The 23,292-nt window shown below is 44.7% G+C and overlaps 1 long non-coding RNA gene across 1 annotated transcript in view; it reads right to left on the bottom strand.

The window, feature by feature from the left end:
- Positions 1–4,361: 4,361 nt before the first annotated feature.
- The window catches only part of LOC128079205 (uncharacterized), a 173,527-nt gene continuing 154,596 nt past the window's right edge, over positions 4,362–23,292 (bottom strand). The window contains exons 6-7 of the long non-coding RNA XR_008206024.1: positions 6,893–7,057; positions 4,362–6,067 (exon numbers count right to left, since the gene is read on the bottom strand). This is a non-coding gene — a long non-coding RNA (uncharacterized LOC128079205). The remainder of the gene's footprint in view (positions 6,068–6,892; positions 7,058–23,292) is intronic.

The raw sequence follows: 23,292 nt of genomic DNA, 5'->3' as shown, positions 1-23,292 counted from the left end.
GCATAATGGCAATAAAGAGTATTTTCTGCTCCTGAATTTTTCTTCAGTCCCTGAATTTCTCAGAAATTCCATACGAATATAAATAAAAGTATGGTTTTGAATAGTCAAATAAGCCTTAAACAAATTTAATTATGCTCAACAGATAAAACATTTTGGAAAGGACTGTACGTAATTCAACACAAGTGATCTCATCAAGCTTCTACTTAGAATGAAAGTGATGTTTGGCACACAGTTCTTCACTTATTTTCCCAGAATTCAGTACTGAGATGAGGAGACTGACTGCTTCCAGTACTGCAAACTCACAGGTATTTGGACATATTTAAAGTGAAGAAAAATAACACACTGAGCAAAGCAGAGCAGTAGTTTGAAGCAGTAGAGTGTACACAGCTACTGGCCAATACTGGCTTCTGATTTGAAGGCTAGCTCAAGGGATGGTAGAGAAGAAGAGAGGAAGTGACAGAAATTCTTGGAGGTAGGAAAATGTCACATAGTCAAGAGCTTCAGAGAAGATGCTGGTGAAACTAACACAGACATGCAACCACAGCCTGGGTCTGTTACTGAGCTGGATGCTGCAGAGCATCTTGGATGTCTCTGTGCCTGCTTCCATGACTTCCAAAGGGAGAATATCAGCTGAGACACAGCTTCAGTTCACATAGCTCCATCTGTTGATCACTGATCCAAAGCCTACAGTTCCAACTGACTTTGTTATTGTAGCAACTGGACAGATCAACATGATGGGAAAGGCATTACAACAAAGGTGTAATGACAGAAGGACTGGCATGACAGAAAGGTGCTATAAAGAAAAGGAAGAAAATTGCTCACCTATATCAGAAAATTATAGGAGGGCCCAGTCAGCCCTTAAATGAGGTCTAAGAGAGGTGCATCCAGGCTCCACTCCTTCCAGTCACACAGCTGAATTGTCTTCACCTGTGCTCCCACAGCTGACTGGCTCCTTTCCCCAGGTGCTCCATCAGTGGTTCAGGCCGTGACTCAACAGTTCCCATACAGTTACATTACACAAATAATTCATCATCTTTTTCTAAATCATGAGCCATGGCAGGCTGGAGACCTAGCAGGACAAGCTCTGTCCATGCCCTCCTGGTCAGCAAAGCCAGTCTGCCCAGAAGCCCTCCCTGAGGTGACCACAGCAAGGCTCGCAGTGTCTGCCCACCTCCTTAGACCCTGGACTCAGATTGCTTTCTGGTGGCTGCGAAGTACATTTATTCCTACTTTCTGTCAGGGTTGACTGAAGTTGTTAAGGAAAATTGGACCATGAAATCCCGAAGACATAGACTGTCCAAAGCTTGATTGGCATCTTGGGGTCTCAAGTAATCTTGGCCTCCAAATGACCTTCTTTTGCACTGTTCTGCAAATGAAAACCAATGATCTCAACTTATTAAAACCGAACTCATTGAAGACATAGGAGCCTACTTCAGAAATCTAATTTCCTTTTCTTTGATTCAGTTTGTAAACTTCTTAAAGTGAACCAGTTTGCAGTTTGCCAAGATTTTTTAGTCCTATCTGTCATTTCCATATTAACAGCCTATACTGGCCCAGCTCAGGACCAAAAAGGTCAGACTGAGCGCTCTGGCTTTGTGCTCCCTAGAATTAGCACAGCCATGCTCAGAGTGTCCCCTTTGCCTCAGCACTCCCGGTCTGCCCAGTGGCTGCAGCTTTGCAGCTCAGCAAATGCAAGCTCCACAGAGCTTGAATGCTCTGACTGAAGACTTTCTGTATTTCAGAACAGTGGTCTCTGCTGACATCTTGTGACAACACTGAGCAGTTGACTGAATTTGGAAATAATTAATTTCCATACAGACTACTCCTTGTATAGTTTGAAGAGCAGAGGGGACTACCATGCTCAGCCGACCGTAGCTCCTGTACTACACAGCCCACTGAATTTCACCTAGAAACTGCTGCTCCCAAGCCAGCAGCTCGCTGCCTTAGGATGCACCTCCCAGCTGATGGCCATCTGAAGTTAAAATGTCAGCCAGTGATAGGAAATGCACTGTTAACATTCTTGGTTAAAAAAAATAAAAATTCTCTAAACATATTAATGGTTTTTACTCTTAGATGAAAGATGTTACAGCTGTTCCCCAGATAGATTTTGTTTAGATGCAGCAGTACTGGTCTTAGATATTAGCTGTGGTGCAGGGTCAACTTTATAGACTTTTATGTTGGATGAATGCCATTTTGGGCTAGTTCCTCCATGAACAGCAGTTGGTTAACAGTCTGCAGATAGGTGGAATCAGGTGTTCAAGGGAAGGGAAGTGAAATGCAATGCCATGCATGTCTACTGTAACGAAAGCAGCACTGACAGATTGAAATTTCTGGTGATTTGTGACCTAGCTTCTCAAGCTATCATCTAAGGAAAAACATGTATGTGGTCTTAGAGGAACCTTTCAGGTTCCATTGCCATTGAGGACAAGGCATTGAAATTACTATGTGTAAAACTCATAACAGAATTATCATCAGTTAATGAGATCCTGTTCATCTGCCAAGTACACATACAACTATGTGTATTTATACTCTCAAGTCATCTCTTAACACTCCTGAGTATCAAAACACATTCCTTCAGCACACCTCCACTGCAGCCTGGTCCTACACCCATGGTGGTTTATATTAATGGATTAAATCCAGAGTCAATAACCAGAGAAGAGTCAAGAAATAGAGTCGTAGTTCTTTTGACAGTCTGCCTATACTGCTCACTGCAAAGCAAGCTGGAGGACTCCGTGCATGGGTTTGGAGGGATAACAGGCAGTTCTCTGAAGAGCTTTTGGCTCGTTGTTTTACTGCTTTCATTTTTGCCAAGGATAAGGCAAATACTTGTCATGGAAGGCTGGGACACTCCCGCTGTATTGCTCCCTAGGTGCTGAAGTGTATTTGTCTACCAATAGCCAAACAGCATTTACTGTTGGCTTATGTTTCTGGACAACACATCTGGCTGCTGGAGCAGCTAGCATATTTCTCCATCCAACCTGGCCTCCTCAAATATTCATAAGTTAATGTTGTCTGTAATGCCTGCAGCATACAGAGAGACTGAATTGAATTGCACTGTGGAGGAGTCTCTTCTACAGCCTTTCGGAGCTGGCTGCATCAGCACCGTGAAAACCCTGTGGCATCATAAACCTTTTATTGCCACAGCTCCCACTTGACTAGTATTATACAGTGAAGCATTTAATTATGCAAGAAACACATAAAAATAATTTTATAACTCTCAGGCAAAAATCCACAGAAGCAACAAACTTTGGAGGACTTGCAATAACAACTACCTGCCTTTCCATTTAGGAATCACAGCACATTACAGGCATGGCAACAACTGCAGCCATCTGACTGCAATGCTCTAACTCCTTCCTGTGGCAAACACCCCATACAACAGGACCTTGATTTGGGCCAGGGTACCTCTGAGAAAATGGTACATTTCTGCATAAGAAGGAACTGAGAGGTCCAGGCATATCTCAGTCAGCAAAGAAACCAAAATTACTTTAATACAACATGCAGCATAAAAATTTTCCCTCTCAAAACTCAGGAATAGTGCAATATTTCATGAAAACAAAAGAAGAGAGAAACAGTTGTCTCTCAGTCAGTAGAAATCAAAATGTTCATGAGCTTTTCTTTTAGAAAAGACTTCACCTACAGGATCACTTCATGCTCAGCTACTCACTGCTTAGGCTGCTACTGGAATTCATGCAAAAATCCGAGACGGGACTTATAATGGGAGCTCCATTTTGCTGAACTAACTGCAATTTTAAAAAGAGAAGCTCTATTTGCAGCATTCAGCCCCCGATCATGTATGCATGTCAGTCTGGAGGCACCCAGCAACAAGAGGGAGGAGCTGGACTGTCTGCCACTGACCTGCAGGCGTTGATGATATAACCAGTGGAAGGACCACCAAAACCTTATTGTATATGAGACTGTTCCGTGTGATTTCTGTGGCTTGCTACAGATGAACCCAATAGTTATTAAGAGATGTTAATAACCCAGCTGAATAGTAACAGGTTTTTTGAATGGGCTGACCAACAAAAACAGGCACTGCACAATGTCTTCACTGTCTTACTACAGGGAACGCTTGTCACATGAGTGCAACGATGCTACTGCTTCTTAGAAGTGGGATTTGTTATTGCCCTCAGCAATGGTTAGCCAGGAGGCTAACAGTGTGAGAAAAGAAACCTATTTCCAGGACATGTAGCCATCAGAAAAACGGAGCACCTGCTCCCAAGCCCCTCCAGGGCACCAATCTGCCCTTCAGAGTCTGCCTTGGGCTCACTTGCCTGCTCTTCTCTTTGCCAGAAGTCCTTTTCTCCTTTCTGGCAGCAACAGCCGTGTAGCAGATCCCAGGCAAAGCTCTGTCACCATAACAACTGGGTAGCTGTCCTATAATTCAAACTGCCCTCTCCAACTTCAAGGGCCTCTTCCTACACAGCCTAGAGCTCATCAATCCTTCCCTGAGCAATATTTCACTGGTGCAGTAACTCCCACAGCCACTCTTTCTAAAGCTGCCTCTCTGCCATTTTATTTCCAAAAAGCCTGAAGAACCGCGCACTCGCCCGCTGGGAAGAGAGCTGAATTTGGCACAGATGAGCCTCAGGTTTCCAGAGACCAGCTAACCTTCTGACTATCCCCCCTGCCTTGGGTTTGCCTGTACGAATGGCTGGCCAAAGGAGTTCAGAAAATGTTCCCACAGAGAGTGAGCCACTCACACAGCAAATCCCCTTGTAGCCCCTAATCCCTTTGGAATGTAGAGAACACGACCAGAAACGAAACTCTGGAGGCTCTTAGAAAGCAGCACGTACCTCCGAAATGACAACTGCATCCCCCAAAATCTTGCTCAGCCACAAATTAATTCCGTGACCTCTGGCTGCCTGACAGCCCTTTCTGTATTGCAGCATATCTAATGGCAGTGCTCCCACCTGACTGCATCCAGCTGAACAGACAATTTTACTAAACCTCTCCAAGATCTCATTTAGAGATCAAATAATTTTCATCAGATTTTCTTTCTTTATATGCAGAGATTTCAGCCTGCATTGTCAGCTGCAACCTGTACAACTAGTGCAAGTCAGTACAAATATTTTTTACTAACTTAGAAATCAGGTTAGGATGGGATCACCCTCTAAATAGCACTGTTACATGAGAAATGAAGATACAGTACAAATTCATGCTTGAAAACAGTTTTGTGATGCACACAATCACAACTTGGAATGTCACCAAATTCATTTCTGAACTGTTGTCACGTTCTGGCCACCCATCTAACCGGTCACAGAAATGCCATTTTACCAGCATAGCTCCTACATTGCTGTGCTTTGCCTGAGCAGCCACTGCACGTCACTGTTGTTCCATACAGAAGACTGAAGAGATTCGCTGAAGCGAGCAGGACTCAGGGAATCTTTGCATTTTCAATCAAGGGAAGAAAATGTCCTATAAACCAAGAGATGGAGCTGAGTGAAGTCGGGACAATTTCCTTTCCTCAGGACTGAAAGGAGGCCATAGCTATTGCTCCTTTGTGTTTTCATCTGCATGTGCAAAAGGACTTTCTCCATCTCCTTGGAGGTGTAAGATTACCATTAAGGAGGGACACAAAGATCCTGCCCTCCACAAGCCCCATGAATTGTGACAAATCGTGGAACCTCCTGGTACTTAGGAGACACTCAGGCATCTACGTAGAGCAATATGATGTGTACCCACTTAGATTTGGGGTGTTTCTTTCATTTAAGTCAAAGTGAAGTTTTGGAGAGGCATGCAGCAGTTGTAGAAATACAGAGCTTGAGAACTTGGTATGATTTTTAAGTCTAAAAAAGGCAGCTGCAAGCAGAGGTCTGAATGATGCCCTAGAAGCCTGATGTTCCTGAGGCAGCTTTGTGAACGCTTCTGTCAAGTCACAAACACAGACCAGCACTGCGCTTCCATCCCTAGTCATTAAAAATATTCCCAGTTCCTCAGATGACTTTTTTCCAAGTTTTTTGCAATTGCTGTGTTGTCTGGTTGTGATGGGAAATCTCAACTCCCTTTTCAGTATAGCTTCATACAAAACCATTTGGATGAGAAATGAAGCTGCCAACAAGGATAATTCCTGTAGAATGCAGAAAGGAAAAGGATAAAACTGAAAATAAAACAAAACATGAGAGATTTTGAGGGGAATTAACATTAGAAGAGCCAAATAAACTTAACAGAAAACAAGTAAGTAGGGCCCTTGGGGGGACCCTCTGTAGCACAGAACACAGTAAAATCAACACTTCCCTCTTTGTGGGCTTTCACACCATGCCATGCTTGCAGCCCACCAGGAATGGCTGTACTTGCCAAAATCTACTGCTGCAGCCCAACTTGGGTGCCACTGGCACATAAATTCATGTAAAAAACAGTGGCAATGGCCGTGTCTGGGATCATGAAGAAGCTGCACTCCAGCTGTAGGTGACATCATTGCACACTGGACCTGAATGCTGCTGGATGTCCTCTGTCATGAAAAGGAAGAAACTTCCAAAAAAAAAATTATCCTGCGGCCTCCAGCCATGATCTTAATCCTTTGAGAGACCTAAAATCAGGGCAGAATTCTTCATGCAGCACAAGAACAAGGAGGTTTTGTTTCTGAGGTTGCTAAACCAATGTTTATTTCATAAGCCCAGATCCACAAACATGAGAGGAGAAGAGATCATACTGCCAGAGGGAAGGAAACCCTTTCCTGAAGCAAACGACTGGGCTGTAACACTGCATCCTACTGAGACAGGGATGATTTATAAAAGAGAAAACATACACAGCTTGGTGATCAAAACAGTTGCCTCAAGATTGCTGAGCTGAGCGAAGAAGTGAAGGGACACAAAAGTGAATGAAAGTCCAGAACTGAAGGCAGAGGACTGAAAATATCTGTCCTTCTTCAGACTTTGTGAGAAAATGACGTTACCTTTGCCTGCAACTTCTGTTCTGCAGTTTGTGTGTTACCCCAGTGCTGCTAAGGGACGTGTCGCTTCAGATGCCTGCGTCTCTTCCTCCTGGTAGCACGCGTCGGTCAAGATGATCCCTGCTGCTGTACTGCCCGAAGTACACCGACCCACAGCTGTTTCCTCTCCTGCAAATAACAGATGAAAAACACCTATCTGAAGTGCTGGGCCAGATTCTCCTCCCAAGCAGAAGCCTTGGCAGAGACAGTGTGGTGCTGGGACAGCTGCTGCAGAATGCCCTGGTGCTGCCGGCCCCCAGGTCTGCCTGCCTGCCTGCAGGTTCCCTCCTGAGGCCGAGCGCTGCCTGCTTTGCTTGCTGGCCAGCTCACGGGGATATCATCCAAACAGAAATATCTGACTTCTACCAGACAAAAAATTTAGTGGGTACTTTGCTTTTTTAGCTGGGAAGCTTCGAACAGATTCACGTTGCTTGTGTGACTTTCCTGCTACAGAATGGCCGGAGCCAGAAAAGCCCAGCCTGGACACCATAAATTGCCTGATTAATTGTGAGATTTGCTTTTGTGTTGCTTACTAAATGAGCCCAAATGGAAACCTGAGGATTTGTTTGCAGATCCAGCTATCTAAAGCCCTTCAGCATACACGCTTGTAGGTCCAGACTCATATTATTTAGAGCTTTTGCTTGTTGTTTTAGGTTTAATGTGTTTGCTCTCTTGATGGCTCTGTCAATATATATTCTGAGCTGAAAAAGTTAAATGTCAATATATAAAAAAATGATGGGGCCAAAAATACCCATCCAGGGTTTGGAGATGGAAGGCAAATTGCAGGTTTGTCAATAGTGTGTTTGGGAGCATTTTAAGTAGTGAATCACTTGGTGTTAGCTATTGTAAATATTGGTTTAAAGGCGCTATAAAATAGATGGCGTGTAGTTAAACTTTCCTCCAGATCCCAATCTGTTTATGCTGCCTCTCTTAGTGCCAGATCCAAAGACCACTGAAGGTAAGAGGAGTCTTTACCAAGTCCTTAACAAGCATGGTGTAAGTTCACAACACGCACACAATCTCATGGTAGGGGCACAGTGCCATTTCTCATGGTCTCTGTGAAATTAGGTGTACAGTACTCCAGAACACACCTTTCATTTTTGTGTAATCATTGACAGCTGAGAAAAATGGCACAGAGTGATTGCATTCAAAGAAGAGCACCACTGAACACCACTCGATACCCTAACTGCACAGATTTGTGTGACAACGACAATGGGATCCAGCCCCCTTACAAATCACAGTGTGGGACATGGTGACGGGGGTCTGAATCCTGCGCACGCCTGGCCAGTGCCTTAAGGCCTACCTAAAAACATTCTTGAAGCATAAATGAGAATAAGGATTTTACAAAGGTAAATTAAGAGTTTTGCTATTGTCGACCTTAGTGGAACTGGACAGGTAGATTGGAAAACCAAATGAAAATCCATGCCTCAGTCATACAAACAAGTTCCTCATTCAGCCCAAGCCTTAAGACACTGAATTTTTGCCTGGAGTATTAGTATACTTCCTCCACATTGAGAAAGAAATTGATGAGAAAGAAAATCCAACAGAAAAGTTACTCAAGCTCATTTCCATTTCATGTAGCTGTCTATTGCAGTACATCTATTGCAGTTACCCCCATCTCTCTGTTTTTCCCCCATCTTTTCCCCAAAGAACGAAGAGAAAACAATTCTGCTGTGGGTAAGTCTGGAACCTGTCTGGTTCTTCACCTGTGGTTCCCATCACGAAGAAAACTGTGATTAAGGGTGACAAAGCCCTTAGGAGACTTGGAGGGTGAGATGGCAGCTGGAGAAGAAAATGACAGGCTTCCAGAATTATCTGCTCCCATAGAACAGGTGTCAGCAATCGCAGATAAGGCAATGCCTGAAAGTTTCAGTGCTCCAGGCGGCGCAGAGAGGGGAAGATGTGTTTGCAAAAGGGCATGTTCACTCAGTTATAGAGTGCATGTGTTGTGCTAAATGTCCTCAAATCCCTCTGGTAATGCAACTGTCTGTAACAATAAATAGCAAATCACTATTGTCTCCTCTGGGACTACAGCTATCATGCTTCCAAACAGGAGTCATCTTGCTCCCTGTTGAGGTGTCAGAGACCACATATTTGCTGTAAGTTCTAGGGAAAAACACTTAAATGTACATAACTTAGCCTGGAATCTCAGACTGTTTCTGTTTACACAATTTTAACACAATATAACACTTATAATCCCAAACACCTGATTCCTCCCAGTTATTCTAAATTTAAAAAGTCTGATAGGTAAGAAACGTTTGTGTGACGGGACTGAAAGATGTTCCCACTTGTTTGTGTTTTCATTCCCCTTTCTGCCTTCTTGTTTCCACGATCTTTAGAAAATCTCCCCCCAAGTAGAGATACAATTTAAAATCCTTCAGTGTGCAGTTTTTGTGATGGTAGAAATACAAGAACACGGGCAGACCAGCTGAGAAGCGAAAAATCAGACACTTTATGTATGTACATAATCTTTTAAGGGTAAACAGTGGCTCACCTACTTTGTTTTGAAATACTCGCGCCTCTCTCTGGAAATGAGAACATCTAATGATAGTAAAGGGTTTTATAAGCCAAGCTGAGACACTTAGTGCCTTGAAAGTATTCTACAAACAGGAGCATAGCTGCTCCTTATGACTCACCTGTAAGGTAGCTATCCTTAGGGCTCATGTTCAGATGGCATCCAGCGAAATTAAGAAACTCAAATAAGTAACACCAGTTTAATTGACCAGTAGGGAATAAAACAGAACAACGACCAGTTAATAACAGGTGTTACTTCAGCTCGCTGCCTGAAATGATCTGAACACAAACACCTGCAAAAAAGCCAAGACCACACTTCACTGCAGGATACACAGAACACCCCACAGAAAAACACAAGTAGTACACGGGCTATAAAGAATGCGGAGGTTTTCTGAGCTGGTCACAGATCTCAAATCATTACCAAAATAAAATAGAAGAATCGGGAACTCTCCAGAAGCTCACATTGACCCATGCCATCAGTCCCACGTAACCCATTCCCTGTTATCTGACAGCTTTTTCCACGAGTAAACTGTGCCTCTGCCCCAGACCTGGGAACAGAACTCAGAAATGTGGGTGCCCTCTACCTGCTGTGTTTCCCAAACAGACTTTCAAACCCTTCAAAGGCTGCAAAACTGGAGTGGTAACACACTGATTGCCATGAAGCAGACTTTTAGAAAAGCAACCCTGTTAGATTTGTTGCCAGTAAGGAACGTATTACTGATCATAGAGCAATGGCACACCATCAGGGGTCCTCAGGAAGCTTGTTACATGCAGAGCTAAAAGCTGAATTCTGCAGTAAGTTTGGTGAAGGACAAAACTCCATGTTCTCACTTTCTTTCACGAAAATTACACACTACTGTTAGGAAGCAGCTAATCTCTATGATGCATGGTGCCCAACTTACTTTTCCCCTCTTCACTCAGAAGTTCCAGTGCAAGTTAACCAGCACGTTTTAAACACTGCCTTATGAGGAGCCCTTTGTGGGCTCACAGCTCACAGCTGCTTTGCAGAGCTACTGCAGCATCTCAGAGAACTTCTGACACTGGCATCTTCCGTCTTGTCTCTGTAAATATATATTTACTTTTTCATCTTTATATGTCATGTTCAGCTGCACACAGAATCAATACTCCCTTCAACTGCTTCCATGCCTGTGTTGCTTTTTTGTCAGGAAATTCAGTGTTTCTTATGTCTGCTGCCCCTAGATCTGCTGTCCCCTTGTTCTCTCTCTCCAGACTTTTGCTTTCTCTTACCACAGCCCTGTTCTAGCTGTATTAGATAGCTCCTGTCAGCTTTATCTTCATGTACTGCATGCCATGTACTAGGAGGACCGCATATTTCTCAGAGCCAGCTGTCTTGCTATTAAGAACTGTTTTCTCCAAGATCACCATGTGCACATGGATCCACTTCTGCTTCTTTCAAGCTCTTTCCTTCTGAATTTTGTTCTCCTTTCTCAAGTTCCTTCACAGGTCCCTGTCTCATTCCAATTTATAGGAGGGAGATGAGGTTCTTTTAATATCTATATACCTGGCGTGAGATTAAGAAACAACGGCTCACATGTTGGTCCAACCAGTTTATTATAAATCCTAACTGGGGAAATGAGGAAGGGAAGGAGGGCGATAGAAAAGATAGGAAATAAGCAAGAATTGCATAAAACGGGGATAGTCAGCACCAGGACCCAGCAGCATCCTGCTGCACGGCGCTTCGAAGGTCTGAGGCAGAAGTGGGGGGAAGCAGCAGTGTGGCCGGCCTTGGGCAGCAAGCAGGTAGCAGGAGGCAGTCGCAGAGCCAACCCGGGAGGAAGCAGCAAAGTTTCAGGTAGCAGGCCCAGGAGAGTCTGTCAGCATGCGGGAATTCCGTAGTGAGGAATCTGATGGCAGACACCTCTGTTCTTCTTCAGCATCGTGGTAGAGCGTAGAGCAAGTCCAGGAGGGAGAGAGGCAGGTCAAGAGGCTTCTCATGGCAGAAACCTCTGTTCTTCTTCATAAGGAATCTGTTGCCAGAAAACCTAAACCTCATGACTGTAGGTCCCCATTTTATCCTTCTTTTTCTGCCTATGTGACATTCCTAGGTGCTTGAGCAAGAGTCATGCGAGTATCCCCTGAGATGGCCACCTTCCTTGAGATAAGTCCACACAAAAGATGGCTTCACAGCAGCTTATCTCTCTCTTGTTGCCCCTGGCCTTGTCCACCTGTATTCCCAGCAAACTTTGAGACAATTATTCTGTTACATCATATCTTACAGTCCCCACGTGTAGACCCACTGAAAAGGCTTCTGAGCAGGGCTGTGCTCTCTTGTAGGATTCAGGGAGCAGCAGGAGGCACAGGGAACACAGACTACATCCAGACTTTTTTTTTTTGTGACCACGTAGGCTGTCAAATCTTCTCAGGCTTCTGAAAACTTCTCATTTACAAGGGGTGGACTGAGAGGCTGAGCAGGGGTATTAGCACAGTCAGTGCCATTATAGAACATGACATCTGTCTTTCCCTCCCATGTCCTCCTTGCCTTCCCGCTGATCACTCCAAACCTCCACAGAATCAGTCTATTTTCAGCTTTTTCCAGTACTTTAGCACATACCTTCCACCTCCTTCCCTGTTCCCACACCAGTCTCTTTTCTTCACACTTTCTGCAGCATCTTCCTCCACTCCCCTTCACTGCTACATCACAGCATTTATCTAACTGCTCTTATTTTTTTTTTTTTTCCTTTTACAACCTCAATACTTTCTATGCTTTGCTTATGCTCTTCTTCACATCTATTATTGCTTATCAGGTTTTAAACTACATAGGTCTTGAACATCTGATGAAATTATATCCCCATTATAATTAAATGTTAGTAAAAAACTGAATATTGTAAGGTATAAACATATATTGCTTGACTATGGCGTCAAAGACATCAGCTTCATCTTAAAGTACGTCCGTCCCACAGACTGCAAGGAGAGGAATCACAGAAGATTCAGAGAATCAGGAATGATAAACTAGAAACCAGAAGTTAGGCTGAGATAATCTCTAAGAATTATTAATGCTGGAAAAGAAGACCTCTAAGATGATCAAGTGTCCAACAAAACCTTTTACTGAATAAACCTTCTTGCTGAGCATGCCTGGGGCTGCGTGCCACGGCCAGGGTGACCTGAAGGGGCCCATGGGAAGATGTGGCCAAGACCCTGGAGACTGGTGTGAAACACCATTGCCAAGCACACGAGATGTAAGGAATGGAGTGGGAAGCGGCACTGGGAAAAACCCAGAAACTTGTGCTGGGGGCTGGGGCACGTGCTGCAGGGGAGGACTGCTCACTGCAATGAGCCAGCAATGGATTGTGGCATCACGGGGGCGTTGGCAGTTATGTCCACAGGTGAAGCTCAAGAGGAAGAGACGCCCAGCAGCTCGGCCAAGTGATGACCTGAGACATCTCCAGGCAACTGATTGTGACCTTGTGGCCCCCATTGCTTCACTGTGGGTGCAGCAGCCCTGCCCAGCAGTTCGTGCCTGGACTCCGACCGAGCGTGAGGGCGAGGACTGGAGTGTGCAAAGCGCGAGCTTTGGTGCTGAAACGTGCTCTGGGTGCTGCTAGCGCAGCTCTCAGTTGCTGTCTCAGAGCCATTTGTTCTTTATCCCGACCCTGCTGGGAGCAGGCAGACGGGACATCCCAGAGAGCGCGTGCAGCAGCACAGGTAGGTGGCACGGGGACTGGTGGCTGGGGGGGCCATCTTGAGGGACCCATCTTGAAGGACCCTTCCCAGACTGCTGTGTGACTCACGTCTCTTGTCCTCTTCCAGCGTGACACCTGCTGCTGTAGCGTTACTGCTGGGGAGTGCGTTGCCATCTCCCACTCCCTCTAGCCAGACACAGCTGGTGGAACCATGGAGGCGGAATCAGACACCTGTTGCCCCATATGCCTGGAGAAGTGGGACAGCGTGGCATACACCATGCCGTGCTGCCACCACTTCTGCTTTCCCTTGTGTTCATAAATGCTGAAAACATCCCGTGCTTCCCATCACTGAGTCACTCAGCTTCTGTTATTTTTATATTATTATTACAAATAAAAAAAAAAAAACACAAACAAATTAAAATTGTGTGGATTTTATCGTGTTGGAAAGGATCTCTATGATATCTAGTTCCAACCCCCTGCAGTAGGCAGGGCCATCTCCCTCCAGACCAGGTAGCTCACAGCCCCATCCAGCCAGAAGATTCAGAGGTCCACCAGCTATATGTGCATACACACGAGAAATAAAACATGCGCAGAGGACATAACTGAGTGAACTGTTAAACTAACAAATGCAAGACAGTTTCCAAAATGATTACACAACTCTGAATTGTCCCTATAGAAGCTACTCACATCTGTGTGCCGGCTGGAAGCTGCGCTCCCACTGCATGGACCTTTCTAAGCAAGAGCTCCGTTTGTGCTCTTGCAGGAGGAGAGCCAAAGCATGGCTATTTCCTTCTAGCTCTGCCTCGCTTTGTAGCATTATTCCATTTTTCAACAGGCAAATTTGAAACACTTTTTACGTCTCAATTTTAAAATCCAAACAGACCTGATTTTCCTGCTGCATAATCAATGAATATTAAGATGCTATAATTACAACATAAACAAGAGAGTTTGGCAAAGCAGATTACGATCACAAAAAGAGACCAGATAGAAAGCTTACCTCTACCCTGGGCTCACTTACAAAACTCCAGCAGGGCAGATCTCCAGAAGAGATCCCTCCCCACTGGCAGCCAGCTCTTAAATAGGTCTAGGAGGGCTCTGCACCCCTTCTGGCAGCACATTGCCTTCACCTGTGCTCCTCTGGCTGACTCATTGCTCGCCTCAGGTGATCAATCAGAGGTTCAGCCTGGGACTCTGCAGTTCCCATACAGCTGCAATTACTGCAAAAAGTTTTCTGCCTCAGAAAACCACCCTCCAGTGGAGGTCAGAAGCTGTTCACAGGCACAAAAAGCAGCTCTCAAACTCCAAAATCAGGGAAACAGATGCAAACATCAGTATTAGAAAACGTCTTATTAGAATGGACAAGAACTGTTTCTGTCCTTCAAACCCCAAGGACAGCCACCCACTTTCCTTCCATTGTGCTTTGCAGTTATGTTATTCTAGTCTGCAGGTACTTCTGTCAGATGTTTGCAGTATCTGTGTATTTAAGAGGCCGAGTAAGGCGCTTAGGTTAACAGCAGCTGAGTTCCTTGCTCATTTGCTTCTCCTACAGTTCTCAAAATCCCTATTCCTTTTTTCTTGATCCATCACATGTAACCAAAGCACTGGGGACCAACACCACTGGGATGAGATCTAACCAGAAAGCAATTCATTATACATTGATGTAAAGAAAACCCGCTGCTCCTCCTTTCCTTTGGCCAGATACTGGCACCTCAAACCAGCGACAAGGACATAACAGGTGGAGATTCTCCTACGTTTTGCCTCTCAGAGCTCTTCCGAATATTCCATGTTGATTCTCCCTTGTGCACAAGCAGTTATACAGTTGACTTGCCTAATGTCTATATTAATTTTGGTACATTTTTAATTAGCAGATAGCTAATTAACATAGTATAAGGTTATCTTGTTAAATGTTAATTGGATATGTAAGCATTCTTTACAAGTTAATATTCGCAGGAAAAGTATGTAATATGCATTTTGTTGCCTGTGTCATTCTGAATTAATTACATGACAGCCAGATTTATCCCTTCCCAACTTGAGAACCCTCAATAAGTACTCTTTTAAGAATCAATTGATACTTAATTAATATGTACTGGCTGTCCTATTTAATTTAAATGAGTTCTTTCAACAAGTTACAGTGCTGCAGAGAGGCGCAGTGCTCCCCCAGTGACACGGAGCACTTTCTGCTGAGGGCACACGAGGGTGCTGTGAGAAAAGGCTGGGTGTTGCCAGCCCACATTTCATGGTTGGGCTCACAGCCTCCTCCTTTCTTCTTATCAAAAACAAAAACTACCCACACAGAAATCTTTATGAAAGTTGCATGTACTGCGCTGTATCTCATTCTGCGGGGCTTCGCATTGCTCAGGGCTCTGTGATAGCTCCCTACCTGGATGGTGTTTATTACATTAGATGATGAGGTCGGTAACCTTCTCCCCCGATCAGGTAGGGAGAGAGGTCCGCATTCCTTCACTCCCCTTTTATGTTATCTTCACAACGTCTACTGATGAGATACGTGCAGATTTAGCTCATTGTTTCGGCGCATTGATATTCCTAGCTACGGGAGAACAGCATGATTGAGTCCCCGAGGGGCTGAATTCTGGGATGGATGCATGGCAACGATGTTCACATGTAATTTAATATGTGTACGAAATCCTTAACATCAGCAAAATGGTTGCAGAGTTTGCCTTCCCTTTCATCATGCAATAAGGCTGTTAATGAGAAAGAAACATCTCTGTATGCCGCAGTTTAAAACATTCTATGACCAGATACTGGCAATGGGGATCTGAACAGCCTCTCTGCCTGCACAGCTACTGATCCGCTCCTCAGCCTGTTTGCTGCACATTACTGTGGGTTCAATTTCTGGAGGATTGTATCTGCAGCAATCCCTGAATGCTTTGTAAATAACAATTAAGCGATGTAAGTACTGCAGGCAGGTTTCCTAAAAGACGGAGGTGAAATTTCTCGCCCAAAGCCACAGTGTGATATAACAGCAGCTCCTGAGAGCTCTGCCTCACAGCTTCTCCCTCTGCACACAGCCGACACTTGCCTTCCCAGGTAGCCGCACTAACTGACCTCTTTCTGGACAGGTGATCTGTCATGACAGGAAAAATAAAAACCTTTGCATTTGGACTGGACCCCACAAGTGAGGGCCTGGTCTGACTCTGTGAGGCCAGTGCAAAAGATCCCTTTGCCTTTGTGTGGTATCAGAATGACAAATGATGAAGATTAAGGGCTGGATTTCCCTAAGTGCGCAGACCCTGGGCCTGCTGGAGCTCCAGGGGGAGCTGGGAGAGCCCGGTCCTTCTAACCCACATCTGAAGGCCTGCCCAAGGTCACATAGGCACTTGCAGTGCTATGGCAGTAGTAAATTTGTCCAATTGTCTTGTCTCCCAGCTTGCTGGCGTTACTAAATTTTCCTCTAAGGAGGTTTGCCCCATTTGTTGTAGCTGAGAAAGCTGTTCTTCCAGCTTGAAGCAGCTGAGAAAATCCGAATACATTGTATTGTAATCACTAAATACCAGCTTTCTCCTGGATATAAGCAGAACACCTATTTTTAGTTAAAAAGCTGCCATTAGGTTACACAATATCTTTTATGGGTAAAGTAATGCAGCAAGCTGGCACAAACCAAATGGTACTTGAATGTTTGCAAATTGAACCTCAATGCAAACAGCAGGTGGTCACTCATCTCCAGTCTGTCACGCCGATCGTCATAATAATAGCTGTAATAACAATACTAAATAAATAACATTTGGCAATCTATGTGGTTTTTCCATGGAGGCTTTCAATACCGAAGATTCACTTTTACAATTCATACTCAGACAATTATTACCTGCAGCTTTATTTTTATTATCAGTTTCTCCATTTTCCTATTGTTGAAAGTTAGGATTAGTATCCCTGTAGTCAAGACCTTTAGATCAGATACACACCGGGAGCTCCAGGGTGCCTCTCTATTGTACATGACTACTGCTCCAGATTTTATCTGGAAGGAATTTTTTAGTTCTGTAAGCACTGAAAGTAGGAACACACTGTCCCACAAGTTACTCACAGTCCCATCCAACCCGGCCTTGAGTGCTTCCATGGAGGGGGCATCCACTGCCTCGCTGGGCAACCTGTTCCAGTGTCTCACCACCCTCACAGTTACAATATTTTGTTATTGCTTTTTAAATTATGATTACATACAGTTAGGCTGTTATTTCTTTGTCCTCCCTAAAGAGCTCCAGAGACCATGAGGACTGCTTGTCCACACAGAGATGGCCAAGCCTGCCATGCTGAAAGCTGTTTTCATCGTCCTTACTGTTAGATATTTAAAATGTTTGCTAGATTTACTGTGGGGAGAGTTTGCCTCACCGTTATTTATTCCAACAGGACACTGGGAGTGTATCAGTTACAGACCAGCAGACATTGGTCCCTATGTGACAATTCCCATGTGCTTGTCAGCCTTCTGTCCTTGCTGATGCTGATGTGTGTTAACAGCCCAGTATAGGAGGATCCAGCACTGTAATAGCATTAGCTGCTTGGTTAAGTCCACCCGTGTGGTGAGGATGACACTCGCGCAGAATGAAAGGCCTGAGATAAACGGCAGCTCAGATGTAAAAGGAATGAAAGAAAGCCGGTAAAGGGAAACTCTGAAAGAACCTTCTGGGTCTGAAGGAAAAGGGTGAAAGCAAATATTAAGGAAATGAAACCAGCAGAGGCTTTATCTCAACCAAATTTAGTTTTATGTATACAGCAGTATTTATACTGTGCATAAAAGCCTTCCCAGGGGTGCTACAAGGCTTACCCTAGAGTAATGCAACACCTAATTATCGCTATTAGAAAACAATGAAAGACGATGTTAATGTCGAACATATAAAGCGGTTACAAAGTTTAATTTTTAATCATTTTCAGTGCATTCCCATGAAATTTCAGATCCCCAGAAGCAAACAGCATACAAATGCATCCTTACAATTGTAACACAGCAGTGTACTTCTGTTCGAAGCAGGCTAGCCCTTCATCTGAATATTCTTGTTGCATGTCTAACTATGAATTCATGCCAAACATTTTTGGCTGAACAAAAGAGAAATCACTACATTGAAAAATATTCCAATGTTGTTTGAACTGTTTGAAACTGGATTTCCCTAACCCACGGAAAATTAAGAGCAATACAGAAGAGGCTAGTATGAGATTTTCAATCTGAGGCCCTGAAGTAAGAGCAACCAGAGATGGAGTTCCAGAGAACATGGATAGGAGACAGCCACGTGTGACACAGGAATTGCTTCTGTACACACCTGGTTGGCATAATGAACGCTTGCATCAATGAGATGTTGACATTATGAAGCAAGGAAAGCATGAAAAATATTTACTGACCACTCCAGAAAGTATATGCCACATGACCTCAGATTACCAGTAGGCCAGACTGAAAAAGCAGCAGATATTGTGCTTTTCCCTGTGTAACATACAGGGAGAGTGCCAAAACTGCTCTCAAACTGTAATTCCCAGAACTGACAACCCTGAAGATCATACAAATACTTAAAGTGAAGCATTAAACAGGGCCTTGTCGGCTGAGTGGCATGTCTGTTAAACCTTCTAAAGCAACACAATCAACTACTGTCAGAAAATTCAGATTCATATTTGTGTCAACATTTGTGCTCTCTGGTGTCAGCTGAGATATCCTCTACTATGCTTGTCTCCTGAAATGTTTAGGAGACCTGGGGAGAGTGAAAGCTATTTTTGTTAGCAGCAGGTTCTGATACTGTAAAATGAATCCACTCTGCATCCCTCTGAAATCTGGTGACAGGTGGGATTTTAATCAAACATGGCTGGCATTTCCCGGAGAAGGGAAAAAAGCAGGAACTGCTCCACTGAAGGCTGCATTTTTCAAAAGTGCTTCAATCTCTGAGGAAGAGATGGATCCAAAGAGCCTACACAAACCCCTCACTTGAGCCGAGCACTTTGCCCCAGGCGATAGGTAGGAGCTGTGTGGCTAGCCCAGTCTTGCTGTGCACCATCACTTCTGTGCCTGCCTCCAGCAGAGGATCGTGTGGAGCTGGGTGAGTGAACGGCGGGCTGCAGTATGCAAAGCTGAGGGAGCACACTGGGAGTCTGACCTGCAGCCCTACCTGTGCCCATGAGCACAGTCTGCACAGCACATGGCCTGGGGATGCTCCCAGGAGGAGGGCAGGGCTGTGCTTGGCACACGAATGATGGGGACACTGCCCTGCTCCTCACACCTGGGATGACACACACGCTTTGCAAGTGGAACTAAAAGCCCTTCCTGCCCTTAACGGACATCAGAACAAAGAGAGTTTCTTAAGCAAAATACTCGCAGTTTGTGAAACTTCAAAGAAACCTCAAGCTCCCTGTTTCTTCATGAATAACCCAGTTTGAGTATTACAATATTAATAAATGCATTAGAACTATTTTTAAGTAAGCAAAGATTGAATGATAGTCATCCAAATTAATGAAGGGTATGAACTCAAAATTGATTATGTAAACCACACTAAATCCCCGCACAGATTTAATGATTTAAATTCAAATTTAATTTAGATTTAACTCAAACACTAACTTGAATTAAAGCCATTTTAACACTGTACGAGAGTGCCCAGAATGGGCTTCCGTAGAGGTTAACCAACGTGCTCTGTGCAAAGACATTCCTGAACGGTGCTGTTTTCCCTTAATGCCATTAAGCCAGCGGCAGTTGACGAGCGCTCTGGGTGCTGAGAGGCGGCCTGCGATGGGGGCAGAGGATGACTCACCCAGACACATAAGAGGCCGCTAGCTGTAAGCCCAGCAGAAGATTAACTGATGTTTTCAGGCTAATTAAATCCCTTAGAGCTTAGAGTTGCAGCTCTCAGATGAAGAGGACGAATTCCTCCCTGTGCTGGACCCCAGGCTGGAGTGGGTGGGCACACCCTGAGGGATGCTGTGCTCCTGCAGGGCCCACGTTGGAGCAGAGAAGCGTGGGGTGTGTGGGTTGGCACAGAGGGGCTGTTCTGGACTGACCATGGCCCCTGCCCACTGCCCAGTGCTGCTCGGGGTGGGAAGCCGGGGCAGAAATGGAGTGAGGTTGAGCCTTGTGAGAAGGGTGGTTGCAGGGAAAGCATTTCAGTTTTTATCTTTGTTTCTCACCATTCAACTAAGTTTTTAATTGGCAATAAATTAACCTTCCTCAGATGGGGTCTGTTTTTGCCTGTGAAGGTATTTGGTAAGCTATTTCCCTGTATTTATCTCCTTTGAGCTTTTTCATCTAATTTTCTCCCCTTGTCCTGTTGAGGAGGGGACAGGAGGTGGGCTGGGCCTGGTAGCTGCTAAGGTCACCCTACTGCTGGGCTGTGTCTTGGCTCAAGTTTGCAAGACTGCTGTGAAAAGGAGGTGTGGCTGGAGGATGTACAAAGGTACACATGCACACATATCTATCTTGCAGCAAAGACAGTGGGCAGTGCTCTGTCAGGCATCAGAACACCTTCCCCAGGTGGCAGTAGGGGAGGCTGCATCCAGCTCTTCGTTCTGCCCTCCTGCCAGGGCCCCCAGCCAGCCTCACTGCTCCAGCACTGGGAGACAGGCACCCCAACTAAACTTAATCAAAATGGGAATGGGGAGATGGAAGGGATCCATGCAAGTCACAAGCTGACTTCTCCAGTGAGCTGTGGGTGTGCCAGCAGCCACTCGGACATGGAGAGGATGAGGACTGAAGATCCTGGGGCAGAGTGCAGGCTGGCGAGGTGCCTTTATGAGCCTCCTACCAGCAGGCTGGGTTTCTCTTTAAGAAAGCACACACTGTACTCTGGGTTAATGGTACGTGTTAAACAAGAACATCTGCTTATGAAGAGATAGATATGCTGAAACATTTACTGATGTTTTGCTTCCTCCCCTTGTGTCACCTGAAATCTATCATCTCACTATGGTATCCCAGTGCAGTCCTGCTTGCACATCTAGGGAAGCAGGGCAGTGGTGCACAGCTTTTAGAAAATGATTAGTGATCTGTCAGGGTAATGTCTAAACATGGGCACTGACTCAGATGTGTTACCTATAAATCTGTTCATCAGCAGCTGAGGAACATATGTGCCTCTTCTTCCTTAAACATAAAAACATTAATTACATTATATTGTACCACAGTAATGGGCAATGTGGTGACAGAAGCTTGCCAAAACTTTAATTTTAACCATAAATCTGGAGGGTCTGAAATGGTGATTCAAGCTGCTTTAGAAGATGAAGATACAGCTCAAGTCGATGTGTGGGAGGTGATGGGGGTGGGGAGGAAGGCACAGAGAATTAGCACAGACTGACTGAAACACTGGAGGCTAGGATGGTAAAATTGCAAACTTCCTTGGGCAAAAGACAGGAAAGAATAAATTATGGTTCAGAAACAGCTCCTCTTCTGGCCTTCTCCTGGAAGTAAAAAGGTTCCTCTCTCCTACTATTTGGTCTTGTTTTCCTGCTGTTTGGTTTTGCCATCCCTCTTTTTCTCCTCCCCACTGCAATCACCTGGTCACAGAGGAAATATTGTGGACAAGCAGCAATCAGTGTCCTTCCACTGGACAAATCTTTATTATAAGGAGAAAAAAGCTGAGGCACAGCGTGGAGCTTGCTCTCTGCTTTGTATCTGGGCAAGGGCAATGAGGAGTATCCAGGTTATTTATAACAGAGGGAATATGGAAATACACGTGTATCACTGAATACAAGAAGCACCACAAATAGATCCTCTTGCTTCACAAATTGTTGAACACAAAAACAGCGTTGTGCCACTGGTTGTTCAAAAGCGGTCTGAAGTGATTTGGAATAGACAAAGCAGAAGGCAGCAGCTGCCAGTGCCCCGTGACACCGCTTTTCCCATCTGTGCTCCCTCCAGAACCGACCCAGTCCTGCCTGCTGCTGAGAATGAGCTGCTGGCCCTGAAACTGCTGTGAAGAAGGACTTGATAGAGATATCTGCTCTGACTGTCCCAGTCTGACCCACTATGCCACAAGAAAAAGGGCAACCACTTATCACACTGAAATTACACAGATTCTATCTGAACTCATCTTCAATTTAGGATTTGCCTTCAGTGTTTCAGAACCACTCGGCCATGCTCAGGCTACAAGCCTAAAATGTGGCAGCGATCTGCATCACAGTGCTGGTTTGGGAACAAGTCTTTGAAGCTTTGTTATCCCGTCACTTGTGTCCACTCTTCAAGGTGAAGAGAAAGATACTTGGGATGGGACTCTACTGAAGGGATGCCTACAGCTTTCTCTTCTCATTTATTTGTTCCTTAATTCTTGTCTCACACCAAATTCACCTCCACAAAAGAGTGATGAAGATGATGCCACTTGTTCACATAAGAAAATAAGCACAATTAAGCAGAAACAACTGTTCAGAATAATAACTGTTGTGGGCACATTTCCAAACGGACATTCTCCCTTTGGAATGGCAAACACTGTTCAGAAGCTCGTATCTTTGCTGGCTGCTTTGCTTGGGTAAAAAGCCCTGTGGGGGGTTATCTTTTCAGCACTTTCTGAAGTGGGAGGAGGTATTTAAAGCAGAGCATCACATGCTTTTAAAACAACAGAATCCCCAGCCAGCTTATATTCTACTCACAGGCAGTTTCCCTACTCTTTGCTCCTACAAGCAAGTATGTTTTTCCATCTTCTGTAAGCAGTAACTCAGCCCTTTCCATGCTGCTGCTTCTGACAGAAAAGCACTTTCAGAAACTCAGCATTAAAACTACAGATGCATTGGCCCTGACCAGCAGTGCTTTAATCTGTCTGCATCCAGCTTCAACTGGTAGTGTTTCCACAGGTATTAAAAGGGCAAAAAAGCAGGAGTACTGTGTACAAACAATCCAAGCCCAGGCTGCACAGATCCCAGATAAAAATATGTAGTTGTTAAGAAATTCCATAAGGTCGATGTTTTTTTTCCCCCCAAAGCAAGAACCATGACATAGAAAATGCTTTCTATTTGCCTCTTGGCTAAAGCAATGTAACTGGCTGCCAGCTCTATTAGCCCAGACAGGAGTGTGCAGCCACAGCAGACATCAACCTGTTTGACACAAAGTGCCGAGTGGGGTGGGGGGTTGCAGCTGGTGTGTGGGGCGTTTCTCCCCTGTCAGCTCACACGGGATGTATCTATCATAAAGCAGAATACTGACTATTCTCTGTCCACTGGACAGCAGTATTTCATTTCATGCATCATTAAGAACCTGCATTGATTCCAACTAGTCATATAACCTTATCTTGCACTCACTTTAAAGCAAAAGAGGAA

The sequence above is a fragment of the Tympanuchus pallidicinctus genome, unplaced genomic scaffold (assembly GCF_026119805.1).
Source record: "Tympanuchus pallidicinctus isolate F22 unplaced genomic scaffold, pur_lepc_1.0 scaffold18, whole genome shotgun sequence".
In the NCBI taxonomy this organism is placed as follows: Eukaryota; Metazoa; Chordata; class Aves; order Galliformes; family Phasianidae; genus Tympanuchus; species Tympanuchus pallidicinctus.
Note: the sequence above shows the minus strand (reverse complement) of the source record. Positions and strands in the feature narration are given on the sequence as shown.